The 19907-nt window shown below is 36.6% G+C and overlaps 1 long non-coding RNA gene across 3 annotated transcripts in view; it reads right to left on the bottom strand.

Moving 5' to 3' along the window:
- Window positions 1-19907, bottom strand: part of LOC121437590 — a 93846-nt gene that overhangs the window by 71476 nt on the left and 2463 nt on the right. For 2 of the 3 annotated variants that reach the window (XR_005972981.1, XR_005972982.1), the window contains exon 2: window positions 13119-13253. This is a non-coding gene — a long non-coding RNA (uncharacterized LOC121437590). Of the gene's footprint in view, window positions 1-12933; window positions 12986-13118; window positions 13254-19907 lie in introns of those variants that run through there. The other variant, XR_005972983.1, reaches the window with a different exon arrangement.

Raw genomic sequence — 19907 nt, 5'->3', positions numbered from 1 at the left:
TATAAAAGGGTTGATAAATGGGAGCATGGAAAAGTTTCACTTAGGGGCAAGACTGTGGAGTAGGGAGCTTCATTTGATCACTCTCCATAGGCTGAGTTCAGCAATGGGAGAGCCTGAAGGCCATTCCTTTGCCTTTAAGAGACTTAAGAGTCAAACTTTATGGGACAGCTTTTGGCCTACTATCTACCAGCCGAGACACTCAGTACGATGCCTGAGTTAATTTTCTTATCTATAAAATGGAATTACTTCTGACCTCATAAGAATCTGGCATCTGAGGAACTCACACTAGTGCGGCAATTAGAATGGGGGAGGTCTACTAGGGATAGCTCAGCGCTAATTAGTACTTCACTTTCTGAAGCTCTCTCAACATTTAAGGCTGTAGGTTAGGCTTCAGTGCCTCTTGGAACACTTAAAGGTTACTCTCTTTCTAGTATGGTTTTTCTTCAAGTCTTTGTGTCTCTATACTATGAATTTGCTTTGATCATTCATGAAATACTCACTACCACCCACCAATTGGTAAGCTCTGTAAGAATGGGTGATACCCCATTCAAGTACTTCTTATTTCTCTTTAAAGAGCAAAGGTTTCTGTACCAGCTGTGCGCATATAAATTGTGAAATTATAAAAAGTTTTACCTTCTCAGTATAGTTTATTTTTTCTAATAAACTTTATCAGGCATTCTGGCAACTTAATTTTTGAAAGATCTCAAGAGGAGTTTATATGCTATTCTCAAATGTTATGCTTTTATAAACTGAAATTTCCTCCAACTGATTTATTATTGGAAGAGTATTATACCCTCCTTATGTTCCGAGTCTAATGTGAATGTCCCCATCTCGTACTTAATGGCAACACTTTCATAACAACATGAATTCATAGCCTAATTATTCTCAATTGCATGTTGCTACACCCCTTCCTTCTGAGAGACTGCTTTACTTAAGAGAATATCATATTCCTTTGTGGAACTTCTAGAAATCATACTAAGAGCACATGGAAGGATGACTGAGCACTTCAGACTTATTCTACAGGCTATTATAGTTACCTAATAGATGATCAGAAACAGAGCAGGAAAAATTAAATAACCCTTAGGTCAGAGGAAAGACAAATTTTAAATCTGTCTCAAAGAAAATGTGTATTTGTATATTTATGCCTCATGCAACTCTTACTAAGCATTTATTTTAGAGAAGCTTTTAAAAATATGTCAGATCAATAGCTATAACCTCTGGAATCCTTCATAATTCCTGTTAAGCAAATTGTTACTGACACACACACACATGTGCACGCACACACAGGCACACACACACACAAACAAATAAAAAACAAGATTACCAATATCCTTAGGGGTAGGTTCCCAAACAGATAAAAAAACAAGATTACCAATATCCTTAGGGGTATGTTCCAAGGGCCAATAAAAATGACTGAGTTGGTTTCTTCAAATAATAACTCTTATTTCATCAAAGTATTGAATTTTATTTTGGTCAAAACAAACAAACAGAAACTACTGAATAGGTGATCTATATAGCTATATTAAAATACTCAGGATAATCTTTTTCCTTTTTTTAAATGAAACCTTTTTCTTATTCATGTTGGTACTGCTGTTGGATATGCATTTCCTCTCTGTGGGAATCTGTTGTAACCCCAAGGGTTTAAGCATGAGTTCTCACCTAACCTTGAGAATGTCTTCTTTATACCTTCCCTCTTACTAGATACACGTAGCGTTTTATATCGAAGTGCCCTTATCCATAAGATTTACTAAATATGAGAAAAAGCTACAGTGCCTTTTAGCTTAAATCCATAAAGTGGACTAGTTTTGTGTGAATAGTAACTTTATTTTTCCTAATCAGCCCTATTCTTCTCTCTCCTCATGACTTCGCTCAGACTCTGTACCTCTACACTTTAACACTTTAATGGCCCTTGTCTCCTTCTCATCAGCCTTTCTCATTCTGTTAGGAATCTAATGAGAAAGTAATTTGAGATAACGCATGAGTGTAGTGCTTCTTGTGGTTATGTGATAGGATAGACAGAAAACAAACGTTCTAAAGATGATTTGAGATCAGAGAAGGTAGAGAATTATATGCTAGCAGACATGGAAACCAAGACCAGTCACCACGATTGTCACAGTTAGGAAAACTCACTGCTTCTGTCTCAGTTTTTAGCACATGGTACCCATTCTACGGTTTCTTTCTATAAAGAAATCAACCATAATGGCTACTAAAGGCCTTAGATAATACAGCATTTTTTTTTATTATGAGTTTGAGACCAGCTGGGCCACATGGGAGATCCTTCTGTCTCAAAACAGCAAAACATGGATCAAAACAAGCTTTAAAAACATACTGGCTTTTATATTCATTATAAGAGAAAAAAGAGTTTTGCACCAGCAAGAAAGAAGTTGTGATAATCGAGGTTTGAGAGATATGTGATAAGAAGTGGTAAAAGTTTGCATGTATTTCAAAGATAGTGTCAACAGAATATGCTGACAGATGGGATTTAGGGGGTGAGAGAAAGATGATAAGGTTCTGACTTGAAAAACAAGAAGGATGGGGTTACAGTTAGTAAGGAAGGGAGACTTTTGGGGAAGCTGGCTTAGAATGGATGGAACATCAGGAATGTAGTTTTAGTCATGGTAAGTATAAAATGTATAGTAGATATCCAGTTGGGGGTATTAAATAGGTAGATAGATACAAGCCAGAAGTCAGAAATGAGCACTTCATACTGAGAAGTCATCAGAGAGGGTGTCATTCCAGCACAGTGCTGGAACTGCATGCGTGAATTAGGAGTGAGTACACTGATGTCACGACGTTGCTTGCTTTAACCTTTCCAGGGGAGAAGAGAACCAAAGCCTATCCATCTCAGATACAGTACCAACAACAGCCCAAAGACACATTTTTCTAATCAAGTTAAGCTTGCTAAACCAATGAGTTTCCCTAGGTTAACTTACATTAGCAGAGTCAAGGAGTTATCTACAAAAGCGTAGACAATTTACAGCTGCTACACCACTGAAGAAGATGCTCCCCCATCCCCAGCAAGTGTTAACAAAGGGATGTGACCTCCTGAGCATCATCTGTGCTGCCACTGGAGTCCTTCCTTGGACCTAATATTTTATGGATCTTGTGTGGCTAACCACAGAAGCATTGTTTTCGAGGCTGCATCTGTTAATCATCCCTGGTAGAGTTTCACAGCCCTGACTCAGGTTTAGTGTCTTTTAACATTTACAGGCCGAAGAGATATGGGAAGAGAGGATAAAGAGCTGTGAGAAGTGGACTGCAGTACAGGAAGAAAACTAGGATATAGGATGCCTCAGAATTCACGGTTTAAGTGTTTATAGCTGAAGTAACATGGGGACTGAAAATGAATTACTATGTTAAAAAGAGAGCAACGGTTTGTAGCTTTGTTAATAATATATTTGGAAAATAGGGGGAGATTTACAAAGTTCATATGGAAGCAACAATTGTGTTATTGTTTTTTTTAAAGCCAATGTCACTTTAAAAAAAAATTTTAAAGAAAAGATTAACAGTCAGTGAGTCAATGGGCCTGCTGCCGATCCTGACGACCTGACTTCAATTCCTAGGACCCACACAGGGAAAGGAGAGAAGTTATCTGCCATGACTTCTGCACATGCTCAAGTGCCCACACATGTCAAATTAATAAAATTTAAAAATAAAGAAATGTGGGTAAAGATTTAAGTATGGCTGTTATGGGAGAGTGAGACTCTTCGGAACAGACAGGACAGAGCCAAGAGAGGGCTTAGGATCTCAAGAGAGCTCTGCTTAAGTGTTTTCAGTAGTAGCTGTATGTTTGGTTTTGGTGGCCCCTGAAGTTAAAATTCATGGTTCATAGTCGTTGTCCATGGTACTGTGTAACATAAGGACCTTCTCATACAGGTACAATTGGTTTTGAGTGCAGTTCCTCCCCCACATCCATCTTCCTCCGGTGCCCATTTCCCTCCGGCCTATTTGTTCCCCTAGCTAATTTCACTCATCCCACTTTCATGTCCTGTACATAGGGTAAATCTGTTTCCCATCCCACATAAAGAGGTTTCCATTTTTTTTTTTGAGATAGGGTTTCTTTGTAGCTTTGGAGCCTGTCCTAGAACTAGCTCTTGTAGACCAGGCTGGTGATGTGGGAGTGTCATATATCAATCTGTTGATTTCATTGGTTAAGCAATAAAGAAACTGCTTGGCCCTGATAGGTTAAAACATAGGTGGGAGGAATAAACAGAACAGAATGCTGGGAGGAAGAGGAAGTGAGCTCAGAGACGCCATGCTCCCCTCTCCAGATGCAATAGCTCTGTTCTCTGAGACACACGCGATGAAGCTCCGATCTTCCCGGTAAGCGCACCTAGCTGTGCTACACAGACGATTAGAAATGGGCAGAGGCAGGCGGATCTCTGTGAGTTTGAGACCAGCCTGGTCTACAAGAGCTAGTTCCAGAACAGGCTCCAAAATCACAGAGAAACCCTGTCTTGAAAAACAAACAAACAAACAAGCAAAAAAGAAATGGGCTAAATTAATATGTGAGAATTAGCCTAGAAGAGGCTAGATAGAAATGGGCCAAGCAGTGTTTAAAAGAATACAGTTTTCGTGTAATTATTTTGGGGCATAAGCTAGCCATGTAGGCAGCCAGGGTGCCGGGAACACAGCCCCGCCTCTCATATTACAACAGGCTGGCCTCTAGTTCCCGAGTGCTGGGATTAAAGCATGCACCACCACTGCCCAGTTTAAGGGTTTCCTTTTGCATGTGTTTTTATACTTCCCATTCAGAAGGAAGAAAATCCCAAGTAAAGCAGGACAGTGAAAAATTCTGGAAATTATAGGAAAGGAACTGCTTAGCTTGGGAATTTGGTAAAAAAAAAAAGCCCTGAGAACACACCCATTTTTAGGTACTCTTTATTTTTCCTCCTGCGCATTGCAGCAACACCCCCGCACACTTGCTCCCCACAAAACTAAAGCCTTTCCAGGTCTCTTACAATAAATGAAACAAAATAAGAAATGTATAAGAAAGCAGGTCCTCCCACCTAAGCACCCTGGTCACAGTTTCTATTGTTAAGCACCAAGCTTGTCTTCTTTCTCTCTTTCAAAGGATTTCATTACAGGTTTTCAGCATCTTTATTTCATTTCACTTTTATTATACTTTGTTTTTTTATTCCATTCATTTGTTTGGTTTATGGGAACTTTTGGAGGAGGAAGAAAGAGAAGCATTTTTAACTAGAAATTTTCTCCTAATCTCATAAAATAGAAATTCAAACTCCATTCTACTTTGTCATAATATATTCACACACACAGTGACAGGTTTCATAAACATACTTCCACTCAAGGGTAATATATGATTTGATTGTGTTCACTCCCTACTCCCCCTTCTCTCTACCTTTCTCACTAGTTTCTTTCTTTTCCCAAATAGTTCTGTTTTCATGTAGGATTCTTTAATTCATATCATATCAATTATAAATATGATCAAATGTGAGAAAAATGGATGAATGTGGCTTATTCCATTTAATAAGATCTATAGATCCATCCATTTTCCAGAAAATTAACTTTATTTCTCTTTAGAATGTATGTATATTCATCACATTTTCTTTAGTTATCCATTTGTTCATGGGCACCAAGGTTGACTCAGTTACTTAACTATTATGAATAGTTCTGCAATAAACAAGGATGTGCATTTCTTTCTGTAACATGTCAACTTAGATTACCACAGGAGGTATTCTTCCAGAAGGTAGTTCTATTATTAGTTGCTTGGGAACCTCCATACTGATTTATATAATGACTAGACTAATTTACACTCCTACCATCTGTGTATAACTATTCTCTTTTATTATTTATTATTATTATTACCAACATTTTTATTGTCTGTCTTTTGATGGTTTGGGAGGAATTCCCAATGCACTTCTGATTTGCATTTCCCTGATGGCTAAGTGAACATCTTTCATGCTCTTGCTAGATATCTGAACCTCATTTTCTGAAAGCTGTTTGTTCCTTTCATTGGTCCAGTAACTTATTGGATTCTTTAGATATTTTGACTTTACTTTTAAAGTTATTAATATAGTCTACATATTGTTCCTCTGTCAAAGGCAGAGCTGGAAACAGTCTTATCCCATTTTCTAGGCTATCCTTTCACTTGATGAGATGTCTTTGATCCATTTTTATCCATTTATTGCATGTGGTGAGAGACAGGGACCAAGCTAGACGTGATAGCTAATTTTGGTTATTAACTTGAATATACCTGGAATTCACAAACCCAAGCAGTTAGGCTGCTTGACTGTATTATTTGAGGTCAGATGACCCACCCTACATCCGGGCCACCCCTTCTCTTTTCAGCCATATAAAATGACATGGAACATGGAAACTTTTGCCTGCTTATATGCCCTCTTGCCAGCAAGTTCCTCCATCCTTTCTCCAAGGCATTCCTTCACAGGTGTTAGAATTTTATTCATTGAATTCCAACACAAACTGAATACGAGCAGCTCCCTACAGTTTCCCCGGGATGCCAGCACCAGACCTGGGAGATGTTCAGTGTTACAAATTCATGGGCTTTCCACAAGGACACAGCCACTGCTGGACGACTCGAACCACAGCCCTTCAGGACTTGAGGAGAAAAGGGAGTGTAATGTGGCGGCTTGAACGAGAATGCCCCCATGGGCTCATAGGCTTGTATTTTCCATCCACAGTCCGTAGAACTGTTTGAGAAGGATTAGGACATGTGGCCTTGTTGGCAGAGGCTGCTGTTCCAGTGCCACACCTTCCTGCCTGCCTTCTATACTCCCTGCCATGATGGTTTTTAGCTCTCAAAGACTGTAAACCTCATATAAACTCTTTCTTTTATAAGCTGCTTTGGTCATGGTATCTTAATACAGCAATGACAAGTAACTAAGACACTAGTCATGTGATCACTATGTGAACAATTGGTATTGCATAAATGTGAAGTATTATGTGAGACTTCTAAAATGTGAACTAGGACTCAGTTTATAACAGTTTATTTTTAGTGTGGTGATAATAATTTTGTTATCACATCATGTTAATGTTTTGAACGTTTATTCAAGTTTATTCTTCATTTGGCATTTTAAAATTTATATGGCAAATAGCAGTATTATTTAAAAATAGACATATACTGTATATTACTATGTTAGTGGTAGTAACTATATCTGCAAAATTTGCTTTCAAAATGAGACTAAGGAGCTGCGAGATAACTTAGCCTATAAAAACTCTTGCTGTACATACCCGAGGACCTCATTCAATTCCTAGAAATCATGTAAAAGACTGGATGCAGTGAAATGCTTTTGTAATCCAAGCACTGCTATGGAGGTAAAGACAAGAAAATTGGCTTGAAACTTGAGCAATGGGAGAAAGAAGAGAGACTCTGGCTGCACAAGGTGGAAGGAGGGAGTCAACCCCATAAAGTTGTTCCCTGACATCCGTGTGTGTGCTGTGGTAAGCCAGTGACATCCCACATGCTCTTAAACAAAGATAAACAAGCAAATTAATAAAAATAAAAATAATAAAAAATAACTCAGTTGTCTCCCAGTAATGTCAGAAGCTACACCCATACAGTTTCACCAACAAGAATGCCTAAACATGAGCTGAACAAGGGAACCAAATACAGACACACCAAAGTTGATGGGGGAAGACCACAAAATCTCAACCGTGCACAAGAACTACAGGCAGCTAAGGGATACTAAGAAAGGGAAAAATATTCTTGCCCAGGAAAGAATACATAAGTGGTCATCCAATATCAAATATTCATCCATGAAAACATACATGCAAGTAACATTATACAGATAAAGTAGGTTACATTTAAAAATATATATGTGTGTAACAACATAAATGCATGTAGTATACATATATGCATGTAACAACAATGAATAAAAAAAGGTCATGAACTTGAAAGAGAGTAAGGAGGGGCAGATGAAAGGTTTGGGAGGGAGGGAAAGGAAGGAAAAATGATATCATTATATTATAATCTCAAAAATAAAATAAAACCATTTTCTAATGGCATAAGAATTATCTCAAATGGTACCTTAGCCATTGGTTGTAAGAAACAGAAAAAGACTCAACCTGGTCAATCACAGAAGAAAATTTTAAGCAAAGGTTGCATGAGGCTGGAACAATAACATGGAGTACCATCAAGATTCAGGATTACTACTTCCCCTCTTCAGTTTCTCTGTAGAAACCCTCTTCACCTCTGTACCTGAGTCATTACTGTTTCTCTGAAGAGCAGATTGTTTTGTGTGTCACCACAGAAGTCCAACACAGCCATTCCAAGACAACATTTATATGATCTTCCAGGACACCCTCGAGTTGTAGAATTTCTGAGTCTTAAGTTAGTGGTTGGAAAAGAGGATACGAGTGGCCTATTTTTGAGAGAAGTGTCTAGAACTGATCTAATCAAATATGTGTGGGCATATATGTGTGCATATGTACATATGTATATGTGTCAAAGTGAGTGTGTGCCTATGTGTATATGTATGTACCCTTGTATGCACGTGCCTGTGTATGTATATGTATGTATGTATGTTTGTATGCCCTTGTATGTGAATGTGTGTGCCTGTGTGTGCATAGGTGTGTGTATGTGATTGTGTGTGTGTGTTTGTGTGCATGTGTATTTGTGTTGACAGGGTTAACAAGGATGCGTGATCTGATCTAATACTTTTATAGTAGCGACTGTGAGAAGAAAAGAGTTCACAGGAAAGAGAAACATTGAGTAATAAGTTTGCTGTTTAAGCTCCTTTGACACAGTGATTTGACAAAAGTGGTTTCTTTCCATCTCTAGCTGAATTCCTTAACAAAGTGAAGAATAAATAAATATGAAATGATTGACGGGAATTCTAAATGAGGTGACAAAGCATAAAACATATACCACAAAATGCACATCTCTCTTCTCACTCTTGAATTACTTTCTTCATGTGTGCGCACTGGGATTTTAAATCAAGGGTGTCACAGGAAACCGCCCAGTCCTGTGTTTCCTTCTACAGACATTACCAAAACCGACCAATATTTCAGGACACAATGAGTCCCTGATGAAGTGGGTTGTCCCTTGTGGATTTCATCTTGGTTGCCACTGGTATGATAAAAGACCCAGGGTCCAAGTTCATCTTCCAGAAGTTCACATTCCTACCATTACTGTTTTGCTTATTATTAAAGGATTAAAATTACATTTGTATTTCCACGTGTGTGAGGCCGTTTCTTACATTCCCACTTATAAGCAACAAGGAACAAGACTAGGGAGATGGAAGAGCTGATCCTAAAATGCAAAATACCTGGACTAGCATGTCTGCTGCCCTGGAGAAACTGCCTATGCCCATTCATTGATAATTGCCTTTACTTCCTTTTGAAGTTGTAAATAATTAAAAGAATTAAAGTTGCATTATTCGACACTTGTATCGTGGTTTTTATCATTAAGAACATTAAGAGGAAATTCTAAACATAAAGACAAAAGAAAAAACATTGTATATTAGTAAGATTTATCACTGGTATTTTTATAGGTTAAAGAGGTAATATTTTTGGTTACGTCTAGGAAGAGATGGAAAAGACAGGTGTGACTATAACCCCACCGCACTTGAATTTTTCATGGGTTTCCTCAATGTTTTATAAATTTATGGAAATGTTGGGGCTTCTTTGGTCTCTGGATGAATATTAAAGAAAACTGTCTATATATTTGACAAATTAAAGTATATAGATTGGTAAAGTATAGCTGAAAAGGATCCTTCTGAGATACTATTTTTTAATCTACACCAGCCATGTATTTAACTGTCACTAAGAAAACATTACAGAGTTTGTACCAGAACAGAATGATAATGGAAAAAAAATAGGAAGAGTCCAAGGAATGATGACTTCATTACAGTGACCAGTTTAACCAGGGAAGTTAACCACTTTAACTACTGCGCTACACTTTCAGACATTTCCCCATTTAATTTTCTCGAGAATCTTCCAATGTGAGGAAGATTGCCTTCCATCCAATAAGACAGTCAGAGTTATAGGAGCTTATGTTTTTAAATACCAAGAATGCCAGAAGTTGAGCCAAGGTTTCAAGATTCAGAATTTTGAACAGCTTGGATCTTGAATCTAGAACAGCAGTGTTGGGGCACAGCAGCTGCAACTGAGAACCCAAACCAGCGGAAGAGTTTCCAACAGGCAGTAACTGTGGTTAAATATTGTGTACCCAGCCGAGCGGTGGTGGCGCACGCCTTTAATCCCAGCACTCGGGAGGCAGAGGCAGGCGGATCTCTGTGAGTTCAAGACCAGCCTGGTCTACAAGAGCTAGTTCCAGGACAGGCTCCAAAACCACAGAGAAACCCTGTCTCGAAGAAAAAAAAAATATTGTGTACCCATATTTCTATTATGTGCTTGCTCAGTTTTTACTTGCATGAATATAATTCCACTAGGGTGTCTATTTTTTTTAATGACATTTCTTCAGAAAGAACTCTCTTTATATATTTGTCCACTGGTAAATAAAGGATATCCTTCAGAAGCTGAGCATTCAAGTTTTTCAGCAAATATTTTTATTTTGTTTAAATGAATACACCCTTTTCTCTCAATTGTAAAAAAAAGGTCTTTTTCTAGTTTGAATAAATTTTCTACTTAAGTTAGTTTTATATAGCTTAATTTTAAATGACTATGATCTGAAAAGGCAGAGAACTACTCTTAAAATCAGACCGTTGCACTCTAGTTGAACTGCTGTTTTTCATTTAAATGTGCTTAGCATGCATCTTATTGTTGATAGTCTTGTCTGTGTTGACATTTCAGTATTTATTCACTGATAATATGCTGCCAATTATAACTATTTTCATATGTGATAAACCAAATTTAGTTCTTGATAGTTAACAAATATTTAACTATTATCATTAACACTTCTCAAAAATGATAGCCTCATCCTTTCATTTTCCATTATTTTATAGAATGTAGAAACTTAGGGCAAATTATTAGTCTATTAATGAACCAAACTAAAACTTGTGAGACTAATTCACAATGTAAAGCTATACAGTACCAAACTGATTTCTCACGCCTTTTATTCATATTGAGTTGGGCTCTATTGATAAATACAATTTCAGACTATTAAATTATCCCCTAAAGATAAATTATGGAATTTCTTAATTACTACAAACAATATATCGAAATATTTTTCAAAAGTTTGATTGTATATGTTATTCATTGCAATAGAGTCCAATATATTTTTAGAGAATTCTGATAAAGTAAAACCAACCCCACAATGTAATAAAAGTGTAAGTAACTTTGAGAGATTATAGTATTGAAGGATTGATAATTTACAGTATTTCCAATTTTTATTCCTATACAAACATATTCCTTGCTTTACTATCTTTTTTGGATGTAGGAGTTTAGTTGGGAAATTTACCTACAAAATTGTTTTATAACAGAAAATTACATTTCTTTTTAACACTAATATTGGAAAATTTGACTAAATAGAGAATAGTAAGGCACCTTTTTCACATAAGAATATTAATGAGATTAAAACATTAGAGTATAAATAAGAGAAAGTATAGAATTGTAGTGATAGAAGCAGACAGAAATTTGAATTATTACAACAGGCACCACATGCAGGCAGGATTCTCATGGGAGTTTCCTGTATCATCAAGTGTCTAGCTTAGCTCATATCATTGATTTAAGCTTTTCCATCTTCTAATTTTAATGGTTCTGCTTTCCCATGGGCTGCCGTAATTTATCCCAGCTTCTTAAAATAAGCAAAATTTAAAGTAGAAACACTATTGCTGAATTTTATTGTCTTTTGGCATTTGCTAACAACACCCCTACTTGTAGCGATAACAGTATCTTCTGCTCGTATTCCAATAAAAATGCTTTTTACATGTTCACCATTTGTTACTGAAGCCATTTTTACGTTTATCAAAAATGTGTAAGGCATTTTTTTCTGCTCCAGGGTAAAATTTAAGAAGCTGAATTTTGTCGAATTTATGAGACAAGAGTTATGTTCAAATCAAATCTGCTACAAGTTTGTCTCATGAGATACTTGAAGCCTAATTTTATTTTTCTTCTTAGATCAGCCTAGAGCAATCCTTCTCCAAACATGTCTCTAAAATAAACACAGCTACAGTAGCTCGTGCTTTCTAATATGCTCGCTCCTTCAGAGATTTACTGAGAAAAGAGAAAAAAAATCTTAAATAAGCCCCAGCTGGGAACCATGTGCCAACACACACAGTGACTTCTTTCTTTTTTTTTTTTAATTTATTTATTTATTAAAGATTTCTGTCTCTTCCCTGCCACCGCCTCCCATTTCCCTCCTCTCCCCCAACTAAGTCCCCCTCCTACTCAGCCCGAAAAGCAATCAGGGTTCCCTGTCCTGTGGGAAGTCCAAGGAACCCCCACCTCCATCCAGGTCTAGTAAGGTGAGCATCCAAACTGCCTAGGCTCCCACAAAGCCAGTGCGTGCAGTAGGATCAGAAACCCATTGCCATTGTTATTGAGTTCTCAGTAGTCCTCATTGTCCGCTATGTTCAGCGAGTCCGGTTTTATCCCAGGCTTTTCCAGACCCAGGCCAGCTGGCCTTGGTGAGTTCCCAGTAGAACATCCCCATTGTCTCAGTGTGTGGGTGCACCCCTTGTGGTCCTGAGTTCCTTGCTCGTGCTCTCTCTCCTTCTGCTCCAGATTTGGACCTTGAGATTTATGTCCGGTGCTCCAATGTGGGTCTCTATCTCTGTCTCCTTTCATCGCCTGCTAAAGGTTAATATTCAGGAGGATGCCTATATGTTTTTCTTTGGGTTCTCCTTATTTAGCTTCTCTAGGATCACTAATTATAGGCTCAATGTCCTTGGTTTATGTCTAGAAACCAAATATGAGTGAGTACATCCCATGTTCCTCTTTTTGGGTCTGGCTTACCTCACTAAGGATAGTGTTTTCTATTTCCATCCATTTGCATGCAAAATTCAAGAAGCCCTTGTTTTTTACTGCTGAGTAGTACTCTAATATGTATATATTCCCTACTTTCTTCATCCATTCTTCCATTGAAGGGCATCTAGGTGACTTCTTTCTTTAAAGATACAGAAAGTAAGAATAAGAACCAAGTCCATTTATCTGGAAGTGTTATGCAGAAAAGGCCATTCTAGTTATTTCCACCTTGGAAAAAGGTGACTTACCATTTCATATCGCCCCAGTTTACCTACCAAATGTCATGTAGAGATTTTGTCAGCATTGCCAAGAGCGTGCTGTGACGCGATTCCAGATGGAAGCTGGCACTGTTTTCTGGGAGAGTTGGATTTAGTCCGTTTTCAGGAGTTGTCTAGTGAATCCTTATAATCCTATGGTGTTAAAAATAGCAATTTTCAGAGACAGTGAAGTGAGGTAAATAGTGGTTATTACCAAAAAATAACCAAAAAGATGACAAATCTTTTCATTCTTTTCCCTCTACACCCTATTCCTTATAACCCCACTAATCCAAAAATGTTCTCAAATTGGTAAACAATATTTGGATGGAGCTTCTGGTTTTCCACAAATACTCACTGAGCCTCTGAGCTTAAGTGTTGAACACAACATGCCAATGACAAGAAGAATTTAAAGTTTGGTGAAAAACTTAAGTAAGTAATACTTTCAAGACAACAGAATAAGTATGTCTGGGGAGAGGAAATGTATTTAGCCTCTTCTACCTTGTCCTTTATCTATACTGTAGAGTTGGCGAATGAAGCAACCGAGGAAGTTGGTGTTACAGAAATCCTCAACAACTAGTATCTAATATTTAAAATATTGTCATTGAGCTCAGTGTAACTGTGCATAATTGTGACCTCAGCATCTGAGAAGTCAGGGAGGGAGAACTGAGACTTTGATGCTAGCCTGCACTACATACTTAACATCTTGCCTCAAAAAGCATCTAAAAATATAAAACAGAAACAAAATATTGCCAGACAGAATGAGGAATGCTTGCTACTCATAATTCTTGTCATAATTAACAAGTGTCACCATGACGGTTTGACATTTCAAGAAACTAGGGCTCAGCAAACACATTGCTCTATTCACTAAATTTCTATAGCTACAAGCTCTGTAGAAGACTAGTATATTGACAAGCCATTGCTACTACTCAAAATTTAAAGGTGCTGTACACATTTGGAATGATATGCAGAGTTGGTAATGAGTTAATATAAACTAGTTAATAAATAGAAGTCTACAATCTTGAGTTCACCAAATATACAGCATTAGAATCTGTTGACATGTTTAAGACCAACTCCACCTAAAATATTTGAGGAACAAATACAACTCAAGTGACACCCATGATACTACTTGCTACTAGTTTTTCAAGGATGATTCCCTATTTGAGTTTGTTTGATGCCTTTTCATGATTAGATTGTATGCTGACGCCTAGAGAGTCTAGAAGACAGTGTCAGATCCCCAGGAGCTGGAGTTATAGACAGTTGTGAACCACCATGTGAGTTCTGGGATTCAATCCCATGTCCTCTGGATGAGCAAATCTCAAAATATTGCCATTACTAAAAATTTATGTAAACTGAAGTACTTCTCATATTATCTCCTCTTCTTCGATGGACAATTGTTCTAGTCCACAAATCAGAATCCCAGAGAACATAGACAACAATGAGGACCCTAAGAGTGACATACATAGATCTAATCTACTTGGGTAGTAGAAAAAGACAAGATCTCTTGAGTAAACTAGGAGCATAGGGAACCTTGGGAGAGGGTTGAGGCAGAGAAGGGAGCAGAGAAAAATGTAAAGCTCAGTAAAAATCAATGAAAATAGAAAATAGGAACTCAAAAAAGACTCAAAATATTAACATATTCCAGAAATACAAAGAACAAAAGGAAACTACAATATCATAGCAGCAAACTAATTTATAGTGAAATGGTAACAAGATGAATTAAGTTGTAGCATTTAAAACACATTTATGTTGTTCCTTATATTTTTATGATAAAGATTATTAAGTAAAAATTATGTTGCAGGAAAGTGTCTAAAAGTAGAGAACATGTTTCCTCAGGGAAGTAGGTGGTGAAGTATCATGGTGTTAATGAGTTGAACTTAGAAGGTGCACACACTTTCTGGAAACACTCTGCCAAGACATTGGCCTTTTACCTAAATGAATCTATGGGGTTGACTAAGTACTGCTCTATTATGTGTAAAATAGCATATGATTTATGAACTCAACGACGAGACTTTATGCTCAGTGTGGCTATTTGGCTTTTAAGCTAATCTTAGGCAAAAGTATGATTAGTGAAAGAAAAGGATAGCCAATAAAGTAAGCGGTTTGTGATTAGTGGCCATGGTGGACAGCTCACAATTATAGCTCTTAGAGAATGATTTGGTCACTTGTAGGTATAATGCATGCTACTATCATGCCATTAAAAAGAGGGGCTGCTGTAAAAGGAAAATTCCATCTGTAACAGAATAACACATAATTATTAGCATATGTAGAGACAAATTTTTAATGTTTACTGAAATAGTACTTTTATGAACATTTATCAAGTTATGAAGTTGTGGTTTTATTCTGCAGAGTAGAGTCTAGAGTTTCTCCAGGGACCACCAGATCATAGGACTAATACCGAGGGACTCTTGGATATTTAGTATTCAACATGGATATTTATGAATATATATTTTTACACAAGGACTGTTAGATTTACACAGATGTATGAATGTCTCTGAATAGAATATGCACTATGGGAAAATTAAACAAAAATTGTTAGAAAAAGAAGACTCAAGTATGGTTATAAATCTCAGAGGAGAAGCAGCTTCAATTTATGAGCCATGTGGGGGAGGTTTCTGGGTGTATTCTTTCTGGACATTCTTTCCTCCTCACCCTTACAACTGTGGCACAGAGGGCTGATCACTAGTATGAACTTTACAGGAAAAAGACTGACATGACCTCACTGGAAACCATTCCTAGAGACTCTCCTTTATTTCTGAAGTAATGATATGACATCTATGGCGTGTGCATTTAAATCTACACACAGTGTAAATGGGAGAAAACATGAAAAAGTTAAAATTGTCCAAAATGTTACAGTTTGGCCAGAAAAGGGAGTTGGGCTTTTCTGTTTAAATGGTAATATTAAATTATACATAATCCTTTAAAAATGTAATAAAAACAACGTACCATATATTCTTCTAACAATTCCATGCCCATTTGACTTTTGGAAATTTAAGCTCTAAGGGAAGTTCCTTCCAAACATTATGTGTCAAATCTATTGATATGAAATGAAGATCAAGTAGTAATTGTTCTCTTAAGTGCAAAATGGATTGTGATTTTAAATAAACATAGATTGTGTTATGACCTACTAATTAAAACTTATATCATGACTATAAAATCATGGTCAATCTGTATATGACATTTTAGTGAGACCAGTTTACTCTGATAGATAATTGTTCTGGCAAATATATTGTACTGCACTACATGAGGGACTTTAATTCACTGTGACTAAGAAGAACACATCAATCAATAGATTCTAAATACAAAATTTGAGGAGGAGTCTGAGTACCACAAAATCAATTAACACAGAATTGTGCTTTGTACTATTAAATAATGATATTAAATAATGAATGTTGAATGGATGCCATAAAGACTATTAAGTTTTAAAAAGTTGTTTTAGTCTTACATAATGTTTGGAGATAGCAAATTGATTAAATAGTGTATTCTAAAACTCTTTGGATCCAGTTTGATAACTAATATGAAAGGTTAGCCCATTTCAAAGAATGTGAACACATTCAATGTTATTCTTGTCTGATCCTACTTCATTCTGATTCATTTTCATCTGAATACTTGAAATAATCTAGAGATAAAAAGCAAAATCAATACAGCTTTCTCTAAAAGGAATAATGCAGACTGCAATCATTGGTCATTTTTCATGATGTTGATACAACCAAGTAAGCTAGTATCTCACATCATGATGACACATTGACTCATACTGTGGGTAGTATTATAATTCAGTATTTAGATGCTCAGATATTTTATTCATATTTATCACCATATGGGCCAGTGTATAGTCAGGTAAAGTCAGTATGCTAACATAACTAAACAAAAACTCATTTTCAAATAGTGAGATAGTAGGATCCAAATTTTTGAGAATATTGAAGGAAGGCCATGCCTGTACCTTAAGGATTACAATCTTATCTGTAGAGCAACAAATTTTCTCTTTGTAGTTTAGCACATTAATAGAATATTTTGGGATATAGAAATTATTGTTATTGCTGTGATTTTTTTTCTGATTGTGCCTAAGTAAATCAGATTTAATAGATATGCTAAATACTATAGACTATAACAATCTATTCCTTACTTAAAGGAATATTATTTGTAAAAAAATTTCCTTTGAATATGTATTGCTCATTATTAACTAATTATTATGTTATACATAGTAAGAGATTGTGTTATATTTTCATGCACACATAGCATTTGTTCATATTCATTTCCCAACTACTATTCCTTGTCTCTACTACTGATTCCTTTCTAGGCATAGTGTACTTTTATGTTTCCATGATATATATAAGATGACATGTATATCTATATATAGATATAAATCTCTATTCTAAATATTAAAGAAAACCTACTATCCTCTGTTGTTCTCCCTTTTGAACCTTTCCATCCTTGCCATAGTCTTTCTACTTTCCTCTCTCTCTCTCTCTCTCTCTCTCTCTCTCTCTCTCTCTCACACACACACACACACACATACACACACAGGCATACATACACAAACACTCACACAGACACACACACTGTATATATCGCAGGTATTTCAACTTGAATATGTCATCTAGCAAAGCATGACTATAACCTCAACATAAATAACCCAACTTTGGTACTCTTAGTAGTAAGAATTTGGGCATATTGTTTTATTTAGTGTCTGCAATAAGAAAATACAATGTTCATTAGAATATTTTAAGTATGAGCTATCAACCCATTGCAGTAGAAAATAAGAAAGTGTGTAATAGATGAGAAAAAATTAAATACTGAAGTTTTTTTATGATAGTCATTAACTAGAAACTATTTTTTTGTGGGGTGGTCAAGAAAGGCCTCGTTATAGGTACATGCACTTAAAAATGAGATCTGAATCACAAAAGATAGTTTCCAGAAGCTCTGGACAGTTTTAGGAAGAGACTTGCAAATGACAGGTCCAAGGCATCTTTATGTAATTAATCGGGTAAGAATGGCTGGTGTCTAGTGAAAAGAGATAAAACAGGAAGAGAAACGAATGCACGTAACAATAGGCAAAGTCCCATATGACCACATAAAACCGTTGAAGCATAGTTTTATCGCCACAAAAGAGTATTTGTTAAGGACTTCAAGAAAAGAACATCTGGGATCTGGTGTTGTATATCACGCCGAGTTTACACAGCCAGAATGAAACTAAGTTGGTTGGATGTCTGTTACTCAGGCAAAAGACAGTGATGGCTTAAATGAAGGCCAAAGCATTTAAAAAGTCAACCTGAGGGAATATTTGGATTTGGCTGACAAAATAAATATGGGAGAAACATCAAAGAAAGGAATTAAGCATATTTCCTCTGGCCAACTATCAGTTAGCTTCTGCAAGCAAGTGATCAATCAACAATGATGAGGAATACCACGGTGGGTGAGGGAGGAGATATTAAGTAGTTCTGGTTGGGATATACACCAGTGAGTATGTATTAGCTACTATTCTAAGTGAATACATCAATGAATGCCACTGGGTATTGGAAAGTTCATGAATTTAAGAGGCAACAGAATGTAATAGCACTTTTAGGAGTCGTCTTGGTACTAAGACCGGAAAAAGTTCTGGAGAGGCACTGTCTACATGGGAGAGCCAATGGCAGCGAAGGTGGTTCAAATAAAAATGAGCCCCATTGGCTCATATATTTGAATTCTTAGTCCTCTTGGAGTGGTACTACTTGAGAAGGACCAGGAGGATCTGGTCTTGTTGGGTAGTTGTGGACTGTTGGAGGAATTGTGTCACTGCAGCTTGGCTTTGAGGTTTCAACAGTCCAAGCCATGCCTAGGGGCTCTCTCTTCCTTCTGCCTGTGAACCTGGATGTAGAACTCTCAGCTACTTCCGGTGCCACGCCTGATTATGTGCCATGATGATCTCTATCATGATGGTAATGAACTAAACCACTGGAACAGTAAATACACCATGGTCATAAGAGTTGTCATGGTCATGGTGTCCTTCACAGGAACAGAACACTAACACAGCTGCATTATCTCATGACAGGGATTGGTTTGAAATCTATTTTGCAGACATTAGAATAGGAACATCCGTTTGTTCTGGTTCTATTTGTTTTTCTGTTCATGTTTTGCATCCTTTTAGCCTAGTATAGTGTTATATTTAGTGATAAATTGTTTTACTCTGCTAGTCTGTATTTTTTTAATGTGTGAATTGAAACACTGAATTTTAGAGTTTCTATTGAAAGGTGTGTTTTGTTTCGTTATTTTGTTAATCTTTTTGTGTTTGAGAATTTTTTAATCTTCTGTTTAATAAATGTTGCAGTAGTAATTTTTCCTCCTGTAATCTCTTTATCGTGCTTATCTTTTTTTTTTCAGACCGAAGTATTCCTTCCAATATCCTATGCTGGGCAACTTTAGTGGCCAATAATTCCTTTAGCTTGCTTTTATCATAAAAAGTTTTCATTTCACCATAACTTATGGCAGATATTTGCTTGGTATATTAGAGTGAGTTTGCAATTATATCCATCGAAGTCTAAGAGATATCAACCCTTCTTGAGTTTGAAGTGGCAAGCCAGCAGTTATTCTGACTGGTGGCCTTTGTATGTGACTAGGGTCTTCTCTTTTGCATTTCTCAATATACACTTTGTTCTGTATATTTAGGGATTTTAAATATAATATGTAATGTGGGGTGGATTTTTTTCTGGTCCTGCTTATTTATTTTGTGTGCCTCTTGTATTCAGAAAAGACTCCTTTCCCTATATTTGAGACAATATCTTCTGTGACATCATTAAAATATTTTTATATCATTTGAATGTAATATTTATTCTT

The sequence above is a fragment of the Microtus oregoni genome, unplaced genomic scaffold (genome assembly GCF_018167655.1).
Source record: "Microtus oregoni isolate MIOR12 unplaced genomic scaffold, Mior012 000053F_ref0000044, whole genome shotgun sequence".
Taxonomy (NCBI): Eukaryota; Metazoa; Chordata; class Mammalia; order Rodentia; family Cricetidae; genus Microtus; species Microtus oregoni.
Note: the sequence above shows the minus strand (reverse complement) of the source record. Positions and strands in the feature narration are given on the sequence as shown.